The sequence below is a fragment of the Ahaetulla prasina genome, chromosome 5 (assembly GCF_028640845.1).
Source record: "Ahaetulla prasina isolate Xishuangbanna chromosome 5, ASM2864084v1, whole genome shotgun sequence".
Lineage (NCBI taxonomy): Eukaryota > Metazoa > Chordata > Lepidosauria > Squamata > Colubridae > Ahaetulla > Ahaetulla prasina.
This window is the reverse complement of record NC_080543.1, coordinates 49,688,758-49,713,113: the sequence shown is the minus strand read 5'-3', so window position 1 is coordinate 49,713,113 and position 24,356 is coordinate 49,688,758. Positions and strand designations below refer to the sequence as shown.

The window sequence follows — 24,356 nt, the reverse complement described above, 5'->3', positions numbered from 1 at the left end:
TCAATTTACGGACTACAAATTAAAGAACCTTTTTCCAACAGTGACCACTGCATGATTGATTTTTGTCTCAATATACGTCCATACTTAAATCGTCATAACAACAGTACTCCCAACTACAACTTCAAAAAAGCCAATTACGACCTTATAAACAATGATCTTTCATTTCTGGACTGGCAAAATTTGTTTGCAACCTGCATAACCGCTGAAGACCACTATAGAGTCTTCCTACTTGAAATCAATAGAGTCATTAAACTATATGTACCACAAATGACTACCATGATCAAGAAAAACAAACTACCCATATCAATAAAAAAGCTTCAATCAAAAAAAAATCCCTCTGGAAAAGAAACAAAAAAGGCTATGTTACAAATTTCAAAAACCGCTACAGAAACATATGCAACCAAATAAAAACTGAATGCACAAATTACCACACCAAGCAAGAAGAGTACCTTCTGCACACAAATTCCAATTGTGCCTTTTATAATTTTGTTAACAATAAACTTAAAGACTCTAGATCCATCCCACCACTAAAAGATTCTAACAACAAAGAATGCAGTGACGAAACAGTTAAAGCAAACCTCTTCAACATTTTCTTTGGCTCAAGTTTTTGTTAACTCCGATAACACATATCCGACATTCCACAAACGTACCAGCGATGATTATGATGATTTAACTCATATAGATTTCACAGAAGACAATGTTGGAAAAGCTCTTCATAACTTAAAACCATCACTATCTATTGGACCCGATGGACTATGTGCATACTTCTTAAAAAAACTTTCCATTAATATAGCAGAACCCCTAAGTATTATCTTTGATAAAGCTTTCACTACCAGTTCTCTTTCCAAACTTTGGTCACTAGCCACAGTTATCCCTATCTTCAAAAAAGGAGACCCCAGCTTAGTCGAAAACTACAGACCAATTTCCCTTTGCTGCGTCACCTGCAAAGTCATGGAATCTATCATCAACCAATCCATTACCTCCCACTTAGAAACAAACAACCTACTCTCCAACAAACAATTTGGTTTCAGAAAAAAATTATCATGTAACTTACAACTTCTTCACTGCAAAAACATATGGACTTCAAATCTTGATCAAGGCAAATTAATAGATGCAATCTACATAGACTTCTGCAAAGCTTTTGACTCAGTAGTACACGATAAACTTCTCCTAAAACTAATATCCTATGGCATCTCAGGACCCCTCCACAAATGGATATCTGCTTTTCTGTCTAACAGACAACAAGTGGTCAAAATTGGCAATGCTTTATCAAATCCTGTTCCTGTCAAGAGTGGTGTTCCTCAAGGCAGCGTTCTTGGACCAACACTCTTTATACTATACATTAATGATCTTTGTGACCATATCACAAGTAATTGTGTTCTCTTTGCTGATGATGTCAAACTATTTAACATCACAGACAATACTTCTATCATTCAAAATGACCTTGATCATCTAACCGCTTGGTCTAAAAATTGGCAGCTCCAAATTTCAACCAGCAAATGCTCAGTCTTACATAAAGGAAAAAAGAACCCCCAAACTAACTACATACTAGATGGACATTACCTTACAGACGACCCCCATCCCGTTAAAGATCTTGGAGTTTTCATGTCAAATGATCTAAGTGCCAAAGCCCACTGCAACTACATAGCAAAGAAAGCTCTAAGAGTTGTAAACCTAATTTTGCGTAGTTTCTTTTCCAAAAACACTACACTACTAACCAGAGCATATAAAACATTTGCTAGACCAATTCTAGGATACAGCTCGCCTGTTTGGAACCCTCACCACATCTCTGACATCAATACAATTGAGCGAGTCCAAAAATATTTTACAAGAAGAGTTCTCCATTCCTCTGAAAACAATAGAATACCCTATCCCACCAGACTTGAAATCCTAGGCTTAGAAAACTTGGAACTCCGTCGCCTTCGACAAGACCTAAGCTTAACTCACAGAATCATCTATTGTAATGTCCTTCCTGTTAAAGACTACTTCAGCTTTAATTGCAATAATACTAGAGCAACTAATAGATTTAAACTTAATGTCAACCGCTTTAATCTAGATTGCAGAAAATATGACTTCTGTAACAGAATCATCAGTGCTTGGAATACTTTACCTGACTCTGTGGTCTCTTCCCATAATCCTAAAAGCTTTAACCAAAAACTTTCTACTATTGACCTCACCCCATTCCTAAGAGGACCATAAGGGGCGTGCATAAGCGCACAAACGTGCCTACCGTTCCTGTCCTATTGTTTTTCTTTTCTTCTTCCTATATATATGCTTATACCTCCTTATATTTATTCATATATGTTTATATACTATATAATCTTTTTGTATGATACCTACATATATTGTTGTGACAAAATAAATAAATAAAAAATAAATAAATAAACTGGTAGCAAACATTTTTACATTTCACCCCAGACAGCCTCAATATTAGCTAGAAAGTTTTCAGTGCTTATAGTAATGTTGGTTCTACAAGATATAATATAATGTTATTATAAATCCCACAGAAAATTTAAATGATATTTTATACGGAAAAATATACCTTCTACTTAAAAACAACCATATCAGAGAAGATCATTCCAGAATTAAGTTTATTCATAATTGTTAGACATAAGGAAGTAAAATTAATGCCAGCAGCCTAAGTTCTCAGAAATAATAAGTGATGTTGCTGTTAAGAAGATGATTTCAAGAATATTGTATGTCTCTATCGGTGCTGAAAAGTTCAGCTGTTTTACACTACTGGGATCCTGAAAGGTGGCAGTGCTGTAACCTGGAAGAAATGACCTATATATACAAGTTATGACAGGTGGGTATAAAATATTTTCTTAATTTGCCTATTAATCTTGATGTAAAATGTCACATATTTTTATTGTCCTTTAATTTAGCCACAATAAGAAGCACATATAGTACATTTACTTTGATGTCACAAATAATATGTATTAATGGCTGTGGTTGGTGGCTTTGAGGCATGGAATTTATATAACTTTTTAACTGCCCACTCTAGATGTATAATATCTTTGAAAATAATGACTTATATTCCTTGAGTTTCCAACAAATTATGGCTACAGAACAGGGTGATTGAGAGTATTATGATGCATATGCTAATAACTATGCTTTAGCTCTATATAAACAGTCTGTAAACTTCCTGTCTGTACTGTATACTTAAAAGTCTTATAAGAGCATTCAGTTGTTGTTATTCATTAGCCTTTGATGGTTCTGGTGGAACCTTGGTATGCCATCTTGTGTATAGTAGCAGAATTACATTGGACTATTTCCTTTCGTTTCGAATTTCAAGAATATTGTATGTCTCTATCGGTGCTGAAAAGTTCAGCTGTTTTACACTACTGGGATCCTGAAAGGTGGCAGTGCTGTAACCTGGAAGAAATGACCTATATATACAAGTTATGACAGGTGGGTATAAAATATTTTCTTAATTTGCCTATTAATCTTGATGTAAAATGTCACATATTTTTATTGTCCTTTAATTTAGCCACAATAAGAAGCACATATAGTACATTTACTTTGATGTCACAAATAATATGTATTAATGGCTGTGGTTGGTGGCTTTGAGGCATGGAATTTATATAACTTTTTAACTGCCCACTCTAGATGTATAATATCTTTGAAAATAATGACTTATATTCCTTGAGTTTCCAACAAATTATGGCTACAGAACAGGGTGATTGAGAGTATTATGATGCATATGCTAATAACTATGCTTTAGCTCTATATAAACAGTCTGTAAACTTCCTGTCTGTACTGTATACTTAAAAGTCTTATAAGAGCATTCAGTTGTTGTTATTCATTAGCCTTTGATGGTTCTGGTGGAACCTTGGTATGCCATCTTGTGTATAGTAGCAGAATTACATTGGACTATTTCCTTTCGTTTCCAATTTCAAAGAATTAATATTCTTAAAATATCACCGGCTATGGCAAACCTCCTTCCCAGGCTGAAGGTAATCAACAACTGGCAGATGACCTGAATGAGTTTTACTGCAGGTTTGAAGGAAACTACAGCCACCTATCTCCACAACCCCCATCTCAGACACAGCAACAACAGCCAAGCCTCCTACAACTGACCCCATTTCATTGGGTTCACAACCCCTAGTGATCACAGAAAAGGAAGTGCAGGACCTATTTCACAGACAAAAGCCAGGAAAAGCGCCAGGCCCAGACAAGATAACTCCTTCTTGCTTAAAAGTCTGTGCTGACCAATTGGCCCCATCTTCACCCATATTTTCAATAAATCACTAGAGATGTGCTATGTTCCTTCTTGCTTCAAACGCTCTACCATCATCCCAGTGCCGAAGAAGCCCACCATCAAGGAACTGAATGACTACAGACCAGTTGCTCTAACATCTGTAGTCATGAAAACCTTTGAAAGGCTAGTGCTTTCCTACCTGAAATCCATCACGGATCCGCTGTTAGACCCCTTGCAATTTGCATACCGAGCAAATAGATCAACAGATGATGCTGTTAATATGGCTCTGCACTACATCCTACAACATCTTGAGTCTCCAAAGACCTATGCAAGGGTCCTTTTTGTAGACTTTAGTTCAGCATTCAATACCATCATTCCAGACATTCTTCTAACTAAGCTAAACCAGCTACAGGTACCGGAACAGACTTGTAAGTGGATCACAAGCTTCCTAACAAACAGGAAGCAACAGGTGAAGCTAAGCAAGATCACATCAAATACCTGTACAATTAGCACAGGGGCCCCCCAAGGCTGTGTGCTCTCTCCACTTCTCTTCTCTCTGTATACCAATGACTGCATCTCCAATGATCCATTTGTTAAGCTACTGAAGTTCGCAGATGACACAACAGTGATTGGTCTTATTCGAGACAATGACGAATCCGCATATAGATGAGAGGTCGATCGACTAGCCTTGTGGTGCAACCAAAACAATCTGGAACTGAACACACACAAAACCGTAGAAATGGTGGTAGACTTTAGGAAAAACCCTTCCATACTTCCACCTCTCACAATACTTGACAACACAGCAACAACAGCCAAGCCTCCTACAACTGACCCCATTTCATTGGGTTCACAACCCCTAGTGATCACAGAAAAGGAAGTGCAGGACCTATTTCACAGACAAAAGCCAGGAAAAGCGCCAGGCCCAGACAAGATAACTCCTTCTTGCTTAAAAGTCTGTGCTGACCAATTGGCCCCATCTTCACCCATATTTTCAATAAATCACTAGAGATGTGCTATGTTCCTTCTTGCTTCAAACGCTCTACCATCATCCCAGTGCCAAGAAGCCCACCATCAAGGAACTGAATGACTACAGACCAGTTGCTCTAACATCTGTAGTCATGAAAACCTTTGAAAGGCTAGTGCTTTCCTACCTGAAAAGCTAAAGAATCAATTTTCAGCAAATGAACCAGCAAACATGTGGAAAACTCTTAAAATATCACCGCTATGGCAAACCTCCTTCCCAGGCTGAAGGTAATCAACAACTGGCAGATGACCTGAATGAGTTTTACTGCAGGTTTGAAGGAAACTACAGCCACCTATCTCCACAACCCCATCTCAGACACAGCAACAACAGCCAAGCCTCCTACAACTGGCCCCATTTCATTGGGTTCACAACCCCTAGTGATCACAGAAAAGGAAGTGCAGGACCTATTTCACAGACAAAAGCCAGGAAAAGCGCCAGGCCCAGACAAGATAACTCCTTCTTGCTTCAAACGCTCTACCATCATCCCAGTGCCAAGAAGCCCACCATCAAGGAACTGAATGACTACAGACCAGTTGCTCTAACATCTGTAGTCATGAAAACCTTTGAAAGGCTAGTGCTTTCCTACCTGAAAAGCTAAAGAATCAATTTTCAGCAAATGAACCAGCAAACATGTGGAAAACTCTTAAAATATCACCGCTATGGCAAACCTCCTTCCCAGGCTGAAGGTAATCAACAACTGGCAGATGACCTGAATGAGTTTTACTGCAGGTTTGAAGGAAACTACAGCCACCTATCTCCACAACCCCATCCCAGACACAGCAACAACAGCCAAGCCTCCTACAACTGACCCCATTTCATTGGGTTCACAACCCCTAGTGATCACAGAAAAGGAAGTGCAGGACCTATTTCACAGACAAAAGCCAGGAAAAGCGCCAGGCCCAGACAAGATAACTCCTTCTTGCTTAAAAGTCTTATAAGAGCATTCAGTTGTTGTTATTCATTAGCCTTTGATGGTTCTGGTGGAACCTTGGTATGCCATCTTGTGTATAGTAGCAGAATTACATTGGACTATTTCCTTTCGTTTCCAATTTCAAAGAATTAATATTGTTCATTCCATGATTTGGAAGTAGGAAATTAACTGTTTTAGCAAAGCGCAGCCTATAAAGATAAGGAAACAAAGGATGGAATGTACTTTTTTTTCTCGTTGGCTTCATTGGTTGCAATCAAGAGCAGATCTTGTATGGCAATGTCATGATATACATACTGTCATTATGATAACATTTCAACTTACTGAGGATTTCCCTGTTAGTCAACTTTTTCTGCTTCCAGAAAAAATTGAAATAAAATAAAATTATTTATTGCTGGTCAATGATTCATAATAAATAAATTTTACTAAATAAAACTAAATAAAGAGTAAAGGATTAAAAATGTACAAACATGCTTGCACTATTTTGTGATCAGCAATACATAGGTTTTGTAGGTTGCAAAAAAAAACTTTGCCAGCAGCTTAAAATATTGAAATGAAATACCTTTTAAATAAGTAAATAATTACACTGTAAAATAAAATTATTTATTGCTGGTCAATGATTCATAATAAATAAATTTTACTAAATAAAACTAAATAAAGAGTAAAGGATTAAAAATGTACAAACATGCTTGCACTATTTTGTGATCAGCAATACATAGGTTTTGTAGGTTGCAAAAAGAAACTTTGCCAGCAGCTTAAAATATTGAAATGAAATACCTTTTAAATAAGTAAATAATTACACTGTAAAATAAAATTATTTATTGCTGGTCAATGATTCATAATAAATAAATTTTACTAAATAAAACTAAATAAAGAGTAAAGGATTAAAAATGTACAAACATGCTTGCACTATTTTGTGATCAGCAATACATAGGTTTTGTAGGTTGCAAAAAAAAACTTTGCCAGCAGCTTAAAATATTGAAATGAAATACCTTTTAAATAAGTAAATAATTACACTGTAAAATAAAAAAATTTTTAATTTAAATAATCAGAATTTTATACAAGATTATTTTGTGTACACTACAAACTATAAGTAAATGCATAATATAAAATATAAATTATTCAAATGTCATTTCTCTCATTTTTCATGTACTTGATAAAGAATTCCCATTAATTATATTTAAAGTAATTTCTTGGGATTTCAGAATTCAGAATAAGCAATATGAGTGCTCCAATGTCACATTTCTGTGTGTTTCATAGGACTGATAAGATAGGAATAGAATAGAATAGAATAGAATTTTATTGGCCAAGTGTGATTGGACACACAAGGAATTTGTCTTGGTGCATATGCTCTCAGTGTACATAAAAGAAAAGATACGTTCATCAAGGTACAACATTTACAACACAATTGATGATAATATATCAATATAAATCATAAGGATTGCCAGCAACAAGTTATAGTCATACAGTCATAAGTGGAAAGAGATTGGTGATGGGAACTATGAAACGATTAATTAAATTAAATTAATTACTGCAGATTCAGTAAATAGTCTGACAGTGTTGAGGGAATTATTTGTTTAGCAGAGTGATGGCCTTCGGGAAAAACTGTTCTTGTGTCTAGTTGTTCTGGTGTGCAGTGCTCTATAGCGTCGTTTGAGGGTAGTAATTGAAACAGTTTATGTCCAGGATGCGAGGATCTGCAAATATTTTCACGGCTCTCTTCTTGATTCGTGCAGTATACAGGTCCTCAATGGAAGGCTTGTTGCTGGCAATCCTTATGATTTATATTGCTATATTGATCATCAATTGTGTTGTAAATGTTGTACCTTGATGAACGTATCTTTTCTTTTATGTACACTGAGAGCATATGCACCAAGACAAATTCCTTGTGTGTCCAATCACACTTGGCCAATAAAAAAATAAAAAAAATTCTATTCTATATATGCTTATACCTCCTTATATTTATTCATATATGTTTATATACTATATAATCTTTTTGTATGATACCTACATATATTGTTGTGACAAAATAAATAAATAAAAAATAAATAAATAAACTGGTAGCAAACATTTTTACATTTCACCCCAGACAGCCTCAATATTAGCTAGAAAGTTTTCAGTGCTTATAGTAATGTTGGTTCTACAAGATATAATATAATGTTATTATAAATCCCACAGAAAATTTAAATGATATTTTATACGGAAAAATATACCTTCTACTTAAAAACAACCATATCAGAGAAGATCATTCCAGAATTAAGTTTATTCATAATTGTTAGACATAAGGAAGTAAAATTAATGCCAGCAGCCTAAGTTCTCAGAAATAATAAGTGATGTTGCTGTTAAGAAGATTATTTTGTGTACACTACAAACTATAAGTAAATGCATAATATAAAATATAAATTATTCAAATGTCATTTCTGTCATTTTTCATGTACTTGATAAAGAATTCCCATTAATTATATTTAAAGTAATTTCTTGGGATTTCAGAATTCAGAATAAGCAATATGAGTGCTCCAATGTCACATTTCTGTGTGTTTCATAGGACTGATAAGATAGGAATAGAATAGAATAGAATAGAATTTTATTGGCCAAGTGTGATTGGACACACAAGGAATTTGTCTTGGTGCATATGCTCTCAGTGTACATAAAAGAAAAGATACGTTCATCAAGGTACAACATTTACAACACAATTGATGATAATATATCAATATAAATCATAAGGATTGCCAGCAACAAGTTATAGTCATACAGTCATAAGTGGAAAGAGATTGGTGATGGGAACTATGAAACGATTAATTAAATTAAATTAATTACTGCAGATTCAGTAAATAGTCTGACAGTGTTGAGGGAATTATTTGTTTAGCAGAGTGATGGCCTTCGGGAAAAAACTGTTCTTGTGTCTAGTTGTTCTGGTGTGCAGTGCTCTATAGCGTCGTTTTGAGGGTAGTAATTGAAACAGTTTATGTCCAGGATGCGAGGGATCTGCAAATATTTTCACGGCTCTCTTCTTGATTCGTGCAGTATACAGGTCCTCAATGGAAGGCAAGTTGGTAGCAATTATTTTTTCTGCAGTTCTAATTATCCTCTGAAGTCTGTGTTTTTCTTGTTGGGTTGCAGAACCGAACCAGACAGTTATAGAGGTGCAAATGACAGACTCAATAATTCCTCTGTAGAACTGGATCAGCAGCTCCTTGGGCAGTTTGAGCTTACTGAGTTGGCGCAGAAAGAACATTCTTTGTTGTCCTTTTTTAATGATGTTTTTGATGTTAGCTGTCCATTTGAGATCTTGCGATATGATAGAACCCAGAAATTTGAAGGTTTCTACTGTTGATACTGTGTTGTCAAGTATTGTGAGAGGTGGAAGTATGGAAGGGTTTTTCCTAAAATCTACCACCATTTCTACGGTTTTGAGTGTGTTCAGTTCCAGATTGTTTTGGTTGCACCACAAGGCTAGTCGTTCGACCTCTCGTCTATGCGGATTCGTCATTGTCTCGAATGAGACCAATCACTGTTGTGTCATCTGCGAACTTCAGTAGCTTAACAAATGGATCATTGGAGATGCAGTCATTGGTATACAGAGAGAAGAGAAGTGGGGAGAGCACACAGCCTTGGGGGGCCCCTGTGCTAATTGTACAGGTATTTGATGTGATCTTGCTTAGCTTCACCTGCTGCTTCCTGTTTGTTAGGAAGCTTGTGATCCACTTACAAGTCTGTTCCGGTACCTGTAGCTGGTTTAGCTTAGTTAGAAGAATGTCTGGAATGATGGTATTGAATGCTGAACTAAAGTCTACAAAAAGGACCCTTGCATAGGTCTTTGGAGACTCAAGATGTTGTAGGATGTAGTGCAGAGCCATATTAACAGCATCATCTGTTGATCTATTTGCTCGGTATGCAAATTGCAAGGGGTCTAAAAGCGGATTCGTGATGGTTTTCAGGTAGGAAAGCACTAGCCTTTCAAAGGTTTTCATGACTACAGATGTTAGAGCAACTGGTCTGTAGTCATTCAGTTCCTTGATGGTGGGCTTCTTCGGCACTGGGATGATGGTAGAGCGTTTGAAGCAAGAAGGAACATAGCACATCTCTAGTGATTTATTGAAAATATGGGTGAAGATGGGGGCCAATTGGTCAGCACAGACTTTTAAGCAAGAAGGAGTTATCTTGTCTGGGCCTGGCGCTTTTCCTGGCTTTTGTCTGTGAAATAGGTCCTGCACTTCCTTTTCTGTGATCACTAGGGGTTGTGAACCCAATGAAATGGGGTCAGTTGTAGGAGGCTTGGCTGTTGTTGCTGTGTCTGAGATGGGGGTTGTGGAGATAGGTGGCTGTAGTTTCCTTTCAAACCTGCAGTAAAACTCATTCAGGTCATCTGCCAGTTGTTGATTACCTTCAGCCTGGGAAGGAGGTTTGCCATAGCCGGTGATATTTTTAAGAGTTTTCCACATGTTTGCTGGTTCATTTGCTGAAAATTGATTCTTTAGCTTTTCAGAGTAGCTTCTTTTTGCTGCTCTTATCTCCCTTGTTAGTGCATTTCTGGCCTGATTGTACAGCATTTTATCACCTTTTCTGTAGGCTTCCTCTTTGGAATGTCGTAGCTGCTTAAGTTTAGGTGTAAACCAAGGTTTGTTATTACTGTGTATTCGCAAGTTCCTTGTAGGTACACATAGGTCTTCACAGAAGCTGACATATGATGTTACAGTATCTGTGAGTTCATCCAGGTCTGCAGAGGTATCTTTAATAATATTCCAATCAGTGCAGTCAAAACATGCCTGTAGCTTTAATTCTGATTCCTCCGTCCAGGTTTTCACTGATTTAATTATTGGTTTTATGGCTTTAAGTCTTTGCCTGTAAGCAGGTACAAGGTGAATCATGCAATGATCAGAGTGTCCTACAGCTGCACGTGGTAAAGACCGATAGGCATCTTTTAGTGTTGTGTAGCAGTGGTCTAGAGTATTCTTGCCTCTGGTGGGACAATTGACATGCTGAAAGTATTTTGGTAGTTCTTTCCTTAAGTTTGCCTTGTTTAGATCTCCCAAAACAATGGCCAGTGAATCAGGGTGTTTGGCTTCAGCCTCCATGATTTGGTCAGCTAGAGTTCGTAATGCCTCGTTTACACAGGCTTGTGGTGGGACATAAACAGCAATTAGAAGAAATGAGGAAATTCACGAGGCGAATAGTAAGGTTTGCAGTTGATAATTAGAGTCTCTAAATTGTTGTCACAGAATTTGTAAATTATGTTAAAATCTTGACACCAGGTTGAATTAATATATAGGCATAAGCCTCCTCCTTTCTTTTACCAGATGTTTCTGGAACCCTGTCTGATCGTTCAATTTGAAATCCTGGAATGTTCAGGCTGCTATTTTCAATGGATTCATTTAACCAGGTTTCAGAGAAGCATAGGACTGCTGAATTGCGAAAATCAGAATAGTATTTGTTTAAGAGGAGTATTTCATCCATCTTATTTGCAAGTGAGCGTATATTTGTTAGGAAAATTGAAGGCAGAGGAGTTTTAGTGCGAGTTCTTAGCTTGATTAAGATCCCAGATCGTTTACCTCGTTTCCTTCGTTTCCGTCGTTTGGTTTTTTTAGTAATCCATGGCTCCGTGGGAATTGCCTCCTCCTGTGTTAGAATCTCCTCCGTGTTTGTAAAGACAGGCGGGGGTGAGATTAAAGAAAGCTGCTCCTTAAAGAAATGTTCCTTAATTTTTAGCAGATGGTCTCGTGAGTAGGAAATCCGTAGTGAGTCACAGAGAACAATTAGAAATAAAGAAACAATTAGAAAGCATTTCACCGAGGCAGCCTTCGTCGGCGCCATCTTAGGTGCACGATATAGTTAAAATATAAATCAAGAACAATTTAAATGAAAGAAATTGAAATCATTTGTTTATGCTCAAAAACAAGTTCTTATCAGATCTTTCTTTCTTCCTTTCTTTCTTCTACAAAAACTAATTTTTTATTTTTATTTTATCACAACAGTATATATAAGCATATGCATGAAATAATTATGCAATATATAAACATATATATAAGCATAAGTATGTAGTAACTATATTAATTGGATATAATGAAAGGAAGCACTTCCTTTAATATATGGAAAGAAAGACAAATTGGTATTGTGTACATTTTGGAAGAAGGTGATTGACCAGTAATTAGTAAATTTCAATAGTTAATACTGAAAGACAACAGACTGGATTACTGGATGGCATAAAGATTAAGTATCAATTCCTTTAGATGGAGTTGTTGCATAGTTTTACCCATGCTATTTTGGAGTTTCTTGCTAAGTAAATTCACTGAAATTCTGAAAAAAGAGATTTTATTTTATTTTAAATAAATTATAAATTATTTTATTTTATTTTAAAAATAAAACCTGATTTCTCCAAAGTAAAGCATAATGCTTGATTTCACTATATATCTATTTCAAGGCATGGGCTGATGAAATTTTAAATCCTTCCTCATTGTCATTAAAGAGTTTGCTCATTTTTCTGCAGGTCATCATTTTCTTTCCTTTTTTTTAATGGTACACTGTAATAAAATGGATTGCTTATTCTTTTGAAATATTTTATGGGGAGCTATTATTATAGGATTACGCACAGTATTCTTAGATAATATTGTTAATTAAATTTGGAAAAGAAACGGTTTTATTATACTATAAACATAAAATATAGATAACTGATCTTACATTACAAAAGGCAATCATGTATGAGAAATGCCAATCAACTCAGCTCATAGTATCAGCTATGTTTTATATTTTAGGAATAATCTATATATCTGATGAGTCTAATATATATAATGGTTTTAATTTTGTTTGATGAGACACTTGGTTCTTGTGTGAAAAACTAAGCTACTTTATATACCATTATTGCTTTGTTCATTAATTTCTTTATAGTCATCTATCTATTGTTCTATCTGCCAATCAGCTTTTCTAGAATTGCAGGATTTGGTATTGAAATGCAGAGTGTTACTACAGTCTAAGTACAGTTCTTCTGTTCTTTCAGTGCTGAACATACCAAATCTTTCAAACATCAGACAAGTCTCACTAACCAGATGTCCAGTTCAATCTCAGCTCACTTTGTTATAGTTTGCTACCAAAAATTATAAATGTACAATAAGTATTGTACTTTTCCTAAAGCTATTAAATTTTTTAAAAAAATGTCTATGCTAATATTTATGAGCACTCACTTATAAAAACATTTTAAAGGCAGAAATTACTTTGCCATCCCACAATTTTTCATAATTAAGTGGCTGCCAGTATTAAAACATATTATTTAGGATTTCTAGAATCATCTTGCCAAATCTTTCTTCAATATTAATTTCTAGATCTTGTGTGAATTAAATATGCTAGTCCAAAATTTACATACACTTTTAAAACTTAGCTGGGAAAGATTCTTGCTTAGTCATCATTCCCACTTATAAAGAGTTTTTAGCTTGTACACACATCTGTCATTCATGTCATGAAATTTAAAATCTGCCCTTGCCATATTTTCCAACCTTGATTTCTTAACATCAAGGCTAGATAGTGAATCATTACCATATAAGTTTTGTACCCTTGACATTCCACCAGTAATTGATTTCAGCTCTCTTTTATTACATTAAGCCAATGTAGATTTAGGAGGTTGAGATTCTTTCTTAATTAACCTTTTTTTCCTTTCTTTTTTCCCCCTTAACATTTAAAACTGACTCAGTTATGTGCATTTAGACATGTTTTCCATACATAATTAGAACAGGGCTTTGGAGCTGGCATAAGTAAAATATTAATACCTTTCATTAAAAAAAATCAAAAATAATTTATTCTGCAGAAGTTAATTTTCTGTTAAAAAATTAACAGAAGTTAATTTAAAAAAACAAATCAGCTACTCATGTAAGTACAGATAGATAGCACTTAATACATGATTGATTACGCCCGTAGATAAATACATAGCAATAATAAAAATATAATAGGATTCCTATTGTTGTACAATGATGTTCATGAAACTGCTCAATTCAGCTTTAAAATATAGAATATGCTGGACATGTCCCAATCAGTTTTTTCTCAGAGACATTGTTTATACAATGTATGTACAATTTACAATGTACAGTCCTACTATTTTAAAAATTGATGATATTGTAAAAGGATGGGATCGTGTGGCTGTTCATGCCATTAGCAATATGAAGGGACCACTAAACTTGACAGCCAAGGTTTGAGACCTGAGCACCACGTGATGGGGTGAGTTCCTGTTAATGGCCCCAGCTTCTGCCAACCTAGCAATTCAAAAGCATGCAAATTTGAGTAGATAAATAGCTACCACTTTGGTGAGAAGGTCCCAGCCAATCACAAACTGACTGTAAAAACATAGTTCTTGTCATCCACTCACCCATTAACAACTGTATAGAGTATATGTGGGTAATCTGATTATCTCTAACTCCAGAAAGACTCCAGGCACTTTATTCCTGTGCTCAGGTGCAGTTTCGGTTGTGGTGTGTTACCTTCTTTTAGGATACTAGTGGTTTTACTAGTGGTCCCTAATAATGTAACTCTCCTACTAATCCTATGCAGACATTTTCTACATGAACTTTGATCTGTTTTGATCTCTCCCTGCCTTGGCTTTTATGCATAAAATTGTTCATCCCAAAGTAGAATCAATAATCATGGAATGTATTTCATATTTCATATTTCATATCTCACATATGATTATACCATGACCTAAGAGCATTTACTGAAACAAAAAAATGACTGTCTCTATAAAGTAAGCTCAGTAGTTTTATCTTGATGGAAGAAATAACACCAGTTCCAGTTAGCATTTTTCACTGGATATATACTTTCCTTTCATATGTCAGAAATATCTCTCTTGAAAATGGTCTTCAGAATGACTGTACTAAATCAGTTGGGTAATCATAAATTAAGACACTGTTCAGTGTGACTGAGGAAACAGCCTTCACTTCTAACTACAGCAATATACTAATATTTCAAGGCCTAGCTGAATAATCCAAAAGGTAAGGAGCAAAGTTTTACATCTTTGAACAATTAAAAAAAAAATAGATATAGAGTGATAGCAATAGCACTTAGATTTATATACCACTTCACAGCACTTTACAGTCCTCTCTAAGTGGTTTACAGAGTCAGCATATTGCCCCCAACAATTTTGGATCCTCATTTAACCTACCTCGGAAGGATGGAAGGCTGAATCAACCTTGAGCCTGGTAAGATTTGAATTGCCAAATTTCAGGCAGCTGGCAGTCAGCAGAAGTATTGACTACTGACTACTGTGCTACCACACCAAACTACAGCGATGTAGTACTAGTCCTATCTAAGTATCTACAAGGTATTCCTGTCAGGAGCATTCATAGGGAAGAATAAAAATAAAGTCAAGATTGCAAATCTTATGTGTTTGTGTTATGGAGGTTGCACACATATATATGTAAATAGGAAGGGCTTTGATAGCATATTCAAAACTGTCATTTTACCTTTTTAAAATCATCTTCTTCTTACAAATATCCCTGGCTTCTGACCAATTACTGGAAATAATAATACTAATTTTATTAATAATAGTTGGATACTATAAAATAATGTGTTTTATTTCACTGTACATATACCAAAATACAGAAAGAGAAGAATGTTATTTATAATGTAAACCAAGGGTGAAATGCTACTGGTTTGGACCAGTTCGCCTGAACCAGTAGTAAAAAAATGCTACTAGTTCAGGTGAACTGGTATTTCCGACGATCAGCTGTGCTGCATGATTTATATTCGCTAAAAAGCAGAAAATCCTGCTTTCTAGCGAACCTATATCACGCAGCACAGCTGTTCCCACTCATGCTGTTCTACTTACTTTTGCAGACTCAGAAAAGGCTTCTTAATCCTCCTTTTTCAGTGTTGCGCGATAGCGCCTGCAGCGCGCATGCGTGCAAAGCACACGTTTGGCATGCACCATGCATGCATGTGTGTTTGACACGCACCACGCATCTGCGCATGAAGCAAACTGGTAGCGAAGTGAACCGGTAGCAGACTTCAGAGCATTTCACCCCTGATGTAAGCACACAGCATTCAATTTAGAGAAAATAAAACAAAAATAATTGGCTTTTCGTATTTGCTGCTTCTATCATTTACTTCCAATTACACACAAAAAATATTATATATATATTTCTTATTTATATTTTTATCATATTGATCCTTCAGTTGGTTCATTGCTCAGCAAATCTTTGCAGAAAACTAAAGATTCATGTCAAATAGATAATTTATAACCACATGCTGATAAGGAAGTTATTGAGCATGAAGGAGACACAAACAATATCTCATACTTCTTAATATATCATCATGATATCCTCGTACACGATAGAACATTACTTTACTAGCCTCAGTCTGGCTGTTTGTAACACTGCTAATCATAATCCTGCACCTAAAGAGTGGCTGTAATAAGCTATTTATTGTATTTGGGAGTTCAAAGTAATACTAGATTTGGAAAAACTCCACCCACATACATAATATTAATTTAACACTGGTCCAAAATTCCTACTGTATAAAGTAATGTTTAAATTAAATGTGTTCAAAAGAGAACAAGCCAGAATTAAAACTAATAATTAAACAATGTGTCTAGAAAAAGTATAAAACATTATTTACTCTTTATTTTTTATTTTTTTTTATTTAAATTTAACTTAATTTTAAAAAAATCTTGTTTTTAGAGACATTAATCTTTTGACAGACATGAATTACTTTTATTTTGCCATTCTCATTGATTTTTGTTTTTTAAACTTTTGTAAAACATGAACATATGAAACAGAGGCTAAAAAAATTGGCTATACATAAACAAAACTGAACAACAATAAAAAAAAATCTGTCAACGTGAAAGTCTTCCTAATTCTAGAAGTCATATTTTAGTATCTATGGATTCTGCTTTGTCCCTTAGCCAAACACCTATTTTTAAAAAAATCTTATTTAACCCACAATTACAATGTTCCAATTCTTAAAAAAATAAATAAATCCTCTAATGTTCAAACATGTTTAACCTCCAGCTCTTCAAATACTTCTGTCTCACATATATATATATATTTCTTTATTTAATTCAATTCCTTCTTTATTTATCTATTCATTCACACACACATCCACACACACACATAAATGCTCTGTGTGAGGGGGGGGAGGGAGGGAGAGGGGGAGAGAGGGAGGGTGTATGGCTGAGGAAGAAGCCATCTTTGACCCAGGCTGGTGGACTGGGATTCCATGAGGAATAATATTGGGTCCTGAAATACCCAGTGGAATGGTAACAAATGTATAACAACTGACCATTGCACTGCTAGTCCCCAAACAGCTGACTGATGCACTCAGCTATCCTCTCAGTTGGTTTGCAAAATTCCTAAAATTGATTTCCCATTAACAATTGGTCTCTCAAAACTTGGGTCCAGGATACCACTGGAGAGACCCCTTTCTAAAAAAAGCCAGAGGAATGCATTCCCCCCATACTCCCGAAAGAATCATGCATGTCCATGATCAGCTTGACAAAACTGGGTTCAAATAAAAAAACTTCTTCTAAACCTTGTAGCTTTACCTCAGTTACAGCCTTGTCATCATGACAATTTGATCTTCTTTTATGACAGTTATTAGATTGGTTACTCAGATAAATGTTAGGGATATACCATGTTTTCCTGAAAATAGGACATGTTCTGAAAATAAGGCCAAGCCTGATTTTTGGGGTGGGTGTAAATATATGCCCTCCCCCAAAAATAAGCCCTAGTGATGGGATGGGCATGGCCAGCTCAGGAGGCAGCCCTTCCTTTCCTCGGTCACCTCAGGGCTTCTCAGCCCCTTAATTGGATCAGCTGAGTCATTCAGGCTGCCATTCACAGCTGATTCATGGGTGCAACACCGTCCAGTGCCTCCAGCAAGTGCGGCCATTTTTGCCATTGATTGCGGCCACTTCTGCAACAGGAGGCCAAGCAATGCGCCCCTTGTGCCTAGCACCAGCCTTCCAAAGGTTACTATAGCTGCAGCTATCCACAATTTTTTTACCCTTATTTTGTCCTGACTGTACTGGGCCACGTGGGTCAGGAAAAAATAAGGTTTAAAAAATTGTGGATAGCTGCTACTATCTTTCGGAAGGCCGGTGCAAGCCGCAAGTCTCCTGATGCAGGAATGGCTGCACCCAAGGAGCGCTTTTGGGAGAGAAGGCAAAGGAGAAGCAATTGCTTGCAAACTCCTGCCCCCCTCCTGCCTCTCCACTGACTCTTGGCAGCCTCAGATGCCCGAAGCCTGTGTCTCTCTGGCTCCCTTTTCCACAGCTCTTTATTGAGGGCTGTGGCAGGTGGGGTGTAGGAGAAGTGAAATGAATGAAGTGAGACTGGGCTCGCTCCTCTTGCCATCTCTTTCCCACTCTCACCAGGCATGGCAGGGCTTCCTTCCCCTTCCCAAATTGGATGCAATTTGGAGGTGGCAGGTGGGGAGGGGTGGAGTGGGGCCAGGTAGGTGCAAGATGTGTCTTATTTGCCTTGTAGCTCCATCATGTATCTCGCTGTTGTCTGCAGGAAAACACGTTGTAGGGTAAAAAAACCTTGTGAGTTCAATCAAACTTCTTGAACTTGCAAAACGTTTGGTTTTCCCTAAAACGTGTTTGTCTGCAGACAATGGCGAAACACGTGACAGAGCTGCAAAGCAGGTAAGATGAACGTCTTGCATCTCCCCAGCCCCTCATGAGTGGAGGAGAAGAGACAGCAAGAGGGGCAAGCCCTATCTCAGTCCGTGCATTTTGCTTCTCCCCTGTCCCACATGCCACCCTTCTCCATAAACAGCCAGGTGCTGTAGAAAAGGAAGCCGGGCAGGTGCAGTCTTTGGGTGTCTGGGGCTGCTGGGGAGAGGCGGGAACAGGATGGGAGTTTGCAGGCATGGGGGATGGATGGATGGATAGATAGATGGGAGGCAGATGATTACCAAGAACCTAGGGGAGATTCCCACCTTTGGTTGCCTCAGCGAACAGCTGATGAGCGGTTTTGTTGCGCTGCCACAGCAGCACAACAGAGCAGCAGCCATGAGGTGGCCACACTCGTTGCCTCCTGCACCCCCAAAATAATAAGCCCCCCCCCGATAATAAGGCCAAGCCCCTATTTCGGGATTCAAAAAAATATAAGACAGGATCTTATTTTCGGAGAAAAAACTATAGCTTGCTATATCTCAACTATAGCAAGGCTTTTGCAAAGTCTCTGATGGCATCCTTACCAACAAAATGTTCCATTTGGGGTTAACAACTGTTAGGTTGATCCACATTTGGCTCAAGGCTCATACTGAAAGGGTAATTATAAATGGGGTTACATTTAACTGAAAAGACACACAGATACCACAGAGCTCTGTCCCGGTGCTGCTTAGCTATTTTATAGATAATGTGGACAAAAGAATTTGAGGGAATTCTTCCCAAATTTTTAGATAATAGGAAGAATGTTTAATATTTGGGAAGAGAAGGAAAAAATATTTAAAAAGACAGCTAGAAGAGTGAGAAGAAAAAAAATCAGAATGAAAATCAAGAGGAAATAATGTAAAGTGATACATCTAGGTAAGAACAATGAAAGAAACATATAGAATGGGGAAAATCTGCCTCAAGAGCAGCATGTGTGAGAAAGACCTGGGTATATTAATGGATCACAAGCTAAACATGTCCCAGTGGTATAATGCAACCACAAAGAAGACCAGCAACATCTTGAAGAACAGTCAAGAAGGGCATAGAGTCCAGATTATGGGAAGTAATTATCCTGATCTACCTTGTCTTGGTCTAACTTCACTTGAAGTATTGTTTTTAGTCATCCACATCCAGTTTAAAAAGGACATTGACAAACTGGAGCAAGTTCAAAGAAAGGTTATCAAGATGGTGAAAGGACTGCTAGAATGATTAAAAGACTTAGGTATGGTTATCTCACAGAATAGAAGGAATCTAGAGAAATGAAATCCTGATAATATGGAGGAATGCTGTGAAACTATAATAAAGTTTCTTCCAATATTTTATTAAAGGCATTCTCATGTAGAGCCATACTATGATTTATATTTCTTTTATAATGAAACTAACCAAATGTATATAAATTATAACCTTGCTTTGCAGTTCTTTGGCAAGGAGCCCAGTGATCACTGTCATTTGTGCCTGTCAATAAAAGATACTTCATCACATCTGTCTAGCATTAGATGGAAACACCCATTTCTTTATCCAAGTCCAGGCAGCATCTGTATGCAGAACACCTGCTTATTCGAAACAAACATTGTAATAGTGAAATCAATTGTGAGAGGAAAGCTGCTCTCATTCAGCAATCTAAAGAAAGATGCCTAACAAGCCAATTACATTCACAAATGTCAATGATGACCTCTGAGTCCTTGAAAATATCACCACCAATATTACAACTAATGCTTCACAATAGTTATATTGGACAGTTATATTGATAAAGCTACAAACTTTAAGATTTATGTTGGCTTTTTGAAATATAGAGCTTGGATGCTTCTATGTTATCTCTCTGCATATACACTGAGTTCTTTTTCCATCTTCAACTGATAAGTACCATTGATACCTATTCTTTCTTCAAGTACTGGGCAAAAAAAAAAAAGTATGGCATATACCCATACATATGCTAAGGGCAATTGAAGTTTCCCACAATAACTGGACCTTTATAGCCATTTATCTGAGTTGTCGTTTCAGTTCAGTTGATGAGTCACACCCTGGTCAGCACTTCTTTATTCTCCTTCCATTGGGAAGGAGATATAGAAGCACAGGCAGCCACATAAACAGGCTGAAGAACAGTTTTTATCCATGGGCTGTCAGACTCTTGAATGAAAAATAACTACAACAACATAGTACAATTGATTTACGGGGCTGGCGCAACGTGCAATAAGTTCACATGGTGCAATAGGATTGAGTGTTTGTTAGCAGGATTCACTGGGATAGGGATTTTTTTTTCTTTTGTCCTTCACTGTGAATCGTATTGTGTTGGGATGCACAAAGGGAGGCTCAGCCAATTTCATAGTACATAGTACACTGTACTCTGACAATAAAGGTTTGAATAGAATTGAATTGAATGACAGGTTTGAATAGAATTGAATTGAATGACAGGATTGGCTAGCAAAATCTTCATTTATACATTAAGCCACAGGACTTTTCATAAACTCTATACAAATTTGTTACATTGCCTCATCTATCAAACTATGTAATAGCATCATAAAAATGTAGAAGCAGCAATGGAATAAACTAATCTGTGTAATTGCATCAATGTGTTATAAATGTTATGAGTGTCTTGTCTACATTTGTTTATTATCAGACACACTCTGGTTTCACACTCTGGTTTCTATTCCATGCACAAGGCCATTATCTGAAGGAAAAGTATAAAGCTATAACAAGTTGTTGCAAATTACTTTTCTATGTTTTGTATTTCATAACTATATAAAGGAATATTTACTCATATATATGTTTATATACTATATAATCTTTTTGTATGATGTTGTGACAAAATAAATAAATAAAAATAAATAAATATGGAATTATTTATTTTATAATTTAAAATGGGACAATTATCTGCACATCTACTTGAATTCAGTGGATCTCATTTCAGGAAAAACATGCACAGGGGCAGAGTGTACATTGACAGCTTTTATGTATTTTTTTCTATTCTTTTACACTGATTTTGAAATGATTCTAGAACATATATCTCTTAATTGTCTTAATTTGACTCTTGCCTTAGGCAGGGTATTAGAATAAAACACTTCCAAAGTGACCCTTTCAACATTTCAACATTTCAATCATTCAATACTAATAGTAGATAATTATGGTCAAAAGAAAAAAAGGAAGAGACCTTTACTGGTTTCCTAGTGTCTTTTAAAATTATTATTGTATATCATAGCTTAATAAAACACACTTGTAATATTGATCAGGGACTTCATATAAGAGTTGTGCTCAGAACTATCACAACCCTGATCGTTCTCAAATGTGAACAAATTTACTATTTATTGTTCTGTTTTTATGATATACAAAACTCTTAAATGTGTCTGTTCCTGTTTAGAAACTTGAACACAGGATCACAGAAAACAACATGCAGAATTGCTGATTCCGCCTAGCCTCCACTCTTGCAAGTAGTAACATTAGTGCATATTGACTAATTAGGGTCTATCTATTTCAGAAGTTGAAGACATTGGATAGTTCTTGCTTCTTTATTTAAACATTAACATTCCATGTATGACAATGCATATATGTCAATACATATGTAAATATTCACTTGAATTTGAATATTCAAATGTGTAAAATGAATTGAATTACCCAAGTATGAGAAAAATATGAAACATCTCATCACAACATGCAATTTCTTGTAAAGATACAATATGAGTTAGTATAAATAACCCTTTTTATCTGCAACTCTAATGTCTAGAAATTATGGAATTTTGAGTTCAATTTTAGAACTCAATAGACAGAAAGAGGGCCTTGTTTGTTCAGTGCTAAAAGAGAACATTTGGTATGTTTATGTTCATTAATTTTTTATGTTAACTTGTAAATTAACTAGATTGATGTCTCAAGCGACTATAACATTAATACTACTTCTTTTTGTATCCTGCAAAAGTGACAGTGAGTCATAATTAGCATATTGTCCATTTCCTATCATATACATATTGCAGAGCTGTACAAGATTCAGAGTGGAAGCACAAATGCTTTATGACAAATAATTTGGAATATGGAAGCACAAAATGGAACAAATTAAATCCTATCCACTCAAAATAGTGAAGGAATTTATAACTTATTGATTATGAATTAATCATTATTCAACAACATTTATAAACTAAAAATCTATTAATTTGATCAACAAAATTTATACCAAAATAAATTTATTTTCTAAGATGCAATTTACTCTTATTTTTCTTATAAAATGCAAAATACAATGCCTCCATATATGTACAATAAACATAACAAAGAGATTTTTAAATTCTACGTTTAACTTTGGTAATATAATTTACCTCAGTTAGCAAAATTTGTTTGAGGGAGATGTGATTACATTTTATAAATTCATGAAGGATGTTCAAAAGGAAAGTATTTAAGATATAAAATAACATAGGTGCAGTGCAAGACATAGTACTGGATTCTGAACAAATTTAACACAGAAATTAGTTGAATATACTGAATTTCTAGTAGAGTTACAGAAGGACAGCTGATAAGACAATCTTGTGAGACTATAGAGATTATCATTCCTATAATTTGATATCACAGGGGATTATAATAATTAGATAACAACTTTCCCCAACAATAATTCCAATTGGAACACCTTCCTTAAGAAAAGGGTCTAATGTAATCCCATGATTAGCTCCTAGAAAAAATCTAAGTGGAGTAAGCAGAGTAATATTATCCTCACCAATACTTTTACCTTCTGAATTATTTCCTCTTCCTTTCCCACAGTTGCAACTAACTCAGAGGTCCAGTGGTGCATCAGCTACATTGAGCATAAACAAATGACAAATGCACAGAAAACAACTCAGCTGTCAGCTAAAACTACATTCTGGGGTGAGAAGGGAAGCCACTTTTTCCACAGTATCTCTACAAAGCCTCGACATCAACTCCTTGCCAAGCTGCCATGGTTGATTCAGAATTATATATCCCAATTTAAAACCTTTCTTAAAATCTGTGCATTCTCAGTTCTGTCTCTCTCAACTTCTTTCCTTCACTCTTTGGTGAACTTTTTTTGTATTAACTTTTTAAAAACTGATTTGCATGAATCATGCAAAACTGATTGGATTCCCTTGCTAGGAATAGCTCAAGTAGTATTTGCAAAAGATCGCTTAGCTACTTTCTTTGTTAAAAGTGGCAAGTATTTTTCTGCCTCTTTTCCTGCGGTTAATTTTTAAAGTAAGGAGACATATTCTTGAGAATTCTCCTTTAACATTTGAGTTTTTAAAAATGCATCCATAGAGCTTCTCTAGATAACAGAGTATAATTTAATTTGCAGCCATGCAATTCCTACAGTGCAGAACAGCCATGCCAAATTTCAGACAGGTATGACCAGAGATGCTCTGTGCAAAAGGAATGATGATATTCTTGCACGAATGCAGCAGAGTTAATCATTGGTAATCAGGCAGTTTATAAGAAATTAACTTACTGATCTCGTCCATAAAATGAATGTTTCACTTGATCAAGTCAGGTAGCTAATGCAGTCTGTGAAAAATGAAAACAAAAATCCACACAGCCACTGTCATTAGAATGACCAGTGAAGTCTGGATTGCAATTATAACTGTGAAAT

At 35.9% G+C, this 24,356-nt stretch overlaps 1 protein-coding gene across 1 annotated transcript in view; it reads left to right on the top strand.

The window, feature by feature from the left end:
• NRIP1 (nuclear receptor interacting protein 1) overlaps window positions 1–23,965 on the top strand; it is a 164,321-nt gene extending 140,356 nt beyond the window's left edge. Inside the window, exon 4 of the transcript XR_009155325.1 lies at window positions 23,519–23,965. The gene's annotated coding sequence lies outside the window, so the exon portion shown is untranslated. The remainder of the gene's footprint in view (window positions 1–23,518) is intronic.
• The last annotated feature ends 391 nt before the right edge of the window (window positions 23,966–24,356 follow it).